Genomic DNA, 5,000 nt, shown 5'->3' on the forward strand with positions numbered 1-5,000 from the left:
CGTTTATGGTTAGAACTAGGGCGGTATCTGATCGCCTTCGAACCTCTAACTTTCGTTCTTGATTAATGAAAACATACTTGGCAAATGCTTTCGCTTCTGTTCGTCTTGCGACGATCCAAGAATTTCACCTCTAACGTCGCAATACGAATGCCCCCGCCTGTCCCTATTAATCATTACCTCGGGTTCCGAAAACCAACAAAATAGAACCGAGGTCCTATTCCATTATTCCATGCACACAGTATTCAGGCGGGCTTGCCTGCTTTAAGCACTCTAATTTGTTCAAAGTAAACGTGCCGGCCCACCGAGACACTCAATAAAGAGCACCCTGGTAGGATTTCAACGGGGTCCGCCTCGGGACGCACGAGCACGCACGAGGCGGTCGCACGCCTTCGGCTCGCCCCACCGGCAGGACGTCCCACGATACATGCCAGTTAAACACCGACGGGCGGTGAACCAACAGCGTGGGACACAAATCCAACTACGAGCTTTTTAACCGCAACAACTTTAATATACGCTATTGGAGCTGGAATTACCGCGGCTGCTGGCACCAGACTTGCCCTCCAATAGATACTCGTTAAAGGATTTAAAGTGTACTCATTCCGATTACGGGGCCTCGGATGAGTCCCGTATCGTTATTTTTCGTCACTACCTCCCCGTGCCGGGAGTGGGTAATTTGCGCGCCTGCTGCCTTCCTTGGATGTGGTAGCCGTTTCTCAGGCTCCCTCTCCGGAATCGAACCCTGATTCCCCGTTACCCGTTACAACCATGGTAGGCGCAGAACCTACCATCGACAGTTGATAAGGCAGACATTTGAAAGATGCGTCGCCGGTACGAGGACCGTGCGATCAGCCCAAAGTTATTCAGAGTCACCAAGGCAAACGGACCGGACGAGCCGACCGATTGGTTTTGATCTAATAAAAGCGTCCCTTCCATCTCTGGTCGGGACTCTGTTTGCATGTATTAGCTCTAGAATTACCACAGTTATCCAAGTAACGTGGGTACGATCTAAGGAACCATAACTGATTTAATGAGCCATTCGCGGTTTCACCTTAATGCGGCTTGTACTGAGACATGCATGGCTTAATCTTTGAGACAAGCATATGACTACTGGCAGGATCAACCAGGGAGCTGCGTCAACTAGAGCTGAGCAGCCGGCCGCCCGGGAGTGTGTCCCGGGGGCCCGCGCGAACACGCAAGCGTCCGCTCAATTATTCTGCAAACAGGAGGAGGCTGAGCTCCCCTGCACAACACACCTCGAAACCCTCTCAGGTCCCGGCGGCGCGCAGCGCCGTCCTAAGTACTTGGTCGGGTTCGAGAGAGGCGCAATCGCCCGGAGTTAGGCGAGTAGACGCTTTAGGTGCGACCACCCGTGCTCCCAACTGAGCTTGCCGCTGCCGACAGAGGCCCGGGAGCGTGCTGTCGTGGCATTGCCGGCGGGAGACAACACGCGCCACCTACGGTGACCGGCAGCTCCAACGCCGGCGCCACAGAAGGACAAAAGCCCCACTTGGGTGCCGAAGCGAACTCTCCCAGCACAGCGCACGCGCCAACACGTCCGCACAGCTGCGATACAAACCACCTGCGAGAACCGCTGGGGCGACCGAGCAGCAGACGGCGTCGCGGCGCCGAGCGCCGGGCGGCGGCGCATCCTCAGCGCACAAAGTCCTCAATCGGACCAGCACACTGCAGATGGCCACCGCGCTTCGCACCGGGCCCGCGAGGACCTACTTTGGCCGCAAGGCGCCGCGAGCAGGGGGCGCCGGCGCGCAGCTGCGCCGCCTGCCGCGTCCGTCGGCCGGCGCGCCTGCCACTGGCCGCCCCCACCAGCCGGCTGTAGCGCGTGCGCCCACGCACCGCGCTGCCAGCACGCCGGGCGGCCCCCCCTCACCGGCCGGGGACGGTCCCACCCAGCCACCGCCGCGTATCGCCTCACACCCAGATCCCCTTTCACGTTCGTGGGCATGGTGGGTATCCCTGAAACAACCGGTTAATAGCTCGACCGATCGTCGCCAACACTGATTCACCTCTAGCGAGAACAACCGCACCACAACGGGTTACCAGTTGTTCATTTGCGTAACGTCACCAGCAAACGTACACGTCCATCGCCATTTGCAACGAGTATTGCATGCCTGTGTCAGGTGTCACAACACACTACGTCTGCCCACATAGACGCAACAACATGTGCACGCCTAGAGAACACGTGGAAGGTCGACCCCGTACGTATGCGGTGTCCATTGCGCGAACGACTGTCAGCCGGCCTCTGCAGCATGTCGCAGATGTGGAACACGGTGCAACATGCTATCACGGTGTGTGAGAAGAGACGACTACGTCCGAATACACGCTCCACTACATCAACAGACTGCTCATGCTGATCGCCATCCAGGGCGTCCGTTCCTCCCACACGTCTGTATGGCGTACCACACTGCAATCCAGCTCTTATAGGGAGACGACACGTAGCTGCGTGCACAATATTTGGACTGTATGGTCCGCCGTTGCTAGGCGCAGTCGTCATACGGCCACATGTGCCACGATGTATCATTCAGTACATACGGACCAATGTGCAGTACAGTTTGTGGGTTTTGCGTACATCGGCGGACAGGTGACAGGCCGTACCACAACGTAGGCTGAGTACGTCGGCATGCGAAGGGCGTTGAACATGCAAACTTCTCACCGACCAGCTTGCGAAGGCAGGGGGGAAGGGGGGGGGGCATGTACGTCCTGCTGCTATCCACATTACAGTGTATAGCAGGAGCATGTGGAAAGTCAGCAACACCTGCAAGGTGTTTAACATGACGCGATACACAGGGGACCGGGCAGTGCGAGTAGCGAACTATATTGCGAGGGTTGCGGTTAGGCAACACTACACTAATTTAACAAGTTGCATAACAATTACAGAGCAGGTTCAGCGACAACGTGCGTCAGGTTAAGGCGCAATATAGTTTTGGTTACGACGCACTTTAGGTTAGGTTAAGGCATATTATAGGTTAGGTTAAGGCATATTATAGGTTAGGTTAAGGCATATTATAGGTTAGGTTAAGGCATATTATAGGTTAGGTTAAGGCATATTATAGGTTAGGTTAAGGCATATTATAGGTTAGGTTAAGGCATATTATAGGTTAGGTTAAGGCATATTATAGGTTAGGTTAAGGCATATTATAGGTTACGTTACGGCACAACATGGGTTACGTTACGGCACAACATGGGTTACGTTACGGCACAACATGGGTTACGTTACGGCACAACATGGGTTACGTTACGGCACAACATGGGTTACGTTACGGCACAACATGGGTTACGTTACGGCACAACATGGGTTACGTTACGGCACAACATGGGTTACGTTACGGCACAACATGGGTTACGTTACGGCACAACATGGGTTACGTTACGGCACAACATGGGTTACGTTACGGCACAACATGGGTTACGTTACGGCACAACATGGGTTACGTTAAGGCACAAATTAGGTTAGGTTAAGGCACAAACTAGGTTAGGTTAAGGCACAAACTAGGTTAGGTTAAGGCACAACGTAGGTTAGGTTAAGGCACAACGTAGGTTAGGTTAAGGCACAACGTAGGTTAGGTTAAGGCACAACGTAGGTTAGGTTAAGGCACAACGTAGGTTAGGTTAAGGCACAACGTAGGTTAGGTTAAGGCACAACGTAGGTTAGGTTAAGGCACAACGTAGGTTAGGTTAAGGCACAACGTAGGTTAGGTTAAGGCACAAATTAGGTTAGGTTAAGGCACAAATTAGGTTAGGTTAAGGCACAAATTAGGTTAGGTTAAGGCACAAATTAGGTTAGGTTAAGGCACAAATTAGGTTAGGTTAAGGCACAAATTAGGTTAGGTTAAGGCACAAATTAGGTTAGGTTAAGGCACAACGTAGGTTAGGTTAAGGCACAACGTAGGTTAGGTTAAGGCACAACGTAGGTTAGGTTAAGGCACAACGTAGGTTAGGTTAAGGCACAACGTAGGTTAGGTTAAGGCACAACGTAGGTTAGGTTAAGGCACAACGTAGGTTAGGTTAAGGCACAACGTAGGTTAGGTTAAGGCACAACGTAGGTTAGGTTAAGGCACAACGTAGGTTAGGTTAAGGCACAACGTAGGTTAGGTTAAGGCACAACGTAGGTTAGGTTAAGGCACAACGTAGGTTAGGTTAAGGCACAACGTAGGTTAGGTTAAGGCACAACGTAGGTTAGGTTAAGGCACAACGTAGGTTAGGTTAAGGCACAACGTAGGTTAGGTTAAGGCACAAATTAGGTTAGGTTAAGGCACAAATTAGGTTAGGTTAAGGCACAAATTAGGTTAGGTTAAGGCACAAATTAGGTTAGGTTAAGGCACAAATTAGGTTAGGTTAAGGCACAAATTAGGTTAGGTTAAGGCACAAATTAGGTTAGGTTAAGGCACAAATTAGGTTAGGTTAAGGCACAAATTAGGTTAGGTTAAGGCACAACGTAGGTTAGGTTAAGGCACAACGTAGGTTAGGTTAAGGCACAACGTAGGTTAGGTTAAGGCACAACGTAGGTTAGGTTAAGGCACAACGTAGGTTAGGTTAAGGCACAACGTAGGTTAGGTTAAGGCACAACGTAGGTTAGGTTAAGGCACAACGTAGGTTAGGTTAAGGCACAACGTAGGTTAGGTTAAGGCACAACGTAGGTTAGGTTAAGGCACAACGTAGGTTAGGTTAAGGCACAACGTAGGTTAGGTTAAGGCACAACGTAGGTTAGGTTAAGGCACAACGTAGGTTAGGTTAAGGCACAACGTAGGTTAGGTTAAGGCACAACGTAGGTTAGGTTAAGGCACAACGTAGGTTAGGTTAAGGCACAACGTAGGTTAGGTTAAGGCACAACGTAGGTTAGGTTAAGCACAACGTAGGTTAGGTTAAGGCACAACGTAGGTTAGGTTAAGGCACAACGTAGGTTAGGTTAAGGCACAACGTAGGTTAGGTTAAGGCACAACGTAGGTTAGGTTAAGGCACAACGTAGGTTAGGTTAAGGCACA

At 51.2% G+C, this 5,000-nt stretch overlaps 1 non-coding gene across 1 annotated transcript in view; it reads right to left on the bottom strand.

Moving 5' to 3' along the window:
- The window catches only part of LOC126476772 (small subunit ribosomal RNA), a 1,909-nt gene extending 782 nt beyond the window's left edge, over positions 1 to 1,127 (bottom strand). The window contains exon 1 of the ribosomal RNA XR_007587218.1: positions 1 to 1,127. This exon is cut by the window's left edge and continues 782 nt beyond it. This is a non-coding gene — a ribosomal RNA (small subunit ribosomal RNA).
- Between the last annotated feature and the right edge of the window lie 3,873 nt (positions 1,128 to 5,000).

Source organism: Schistocerca serialis, chromosome 4, assembly GCF_023864345.2.
Source record: "Schistocerca serialis cubense isolate TAMUIC-IGC-003099 chromosome 4, iqSchSeri2.2, whole genome shotgun sequence".
Lineage (NCBI taxonomy): Eukaryota > Metazoa > Arthropoda > Insecta > Orthoptera > Acrididae > Schistocerca > Schistocerca serialis.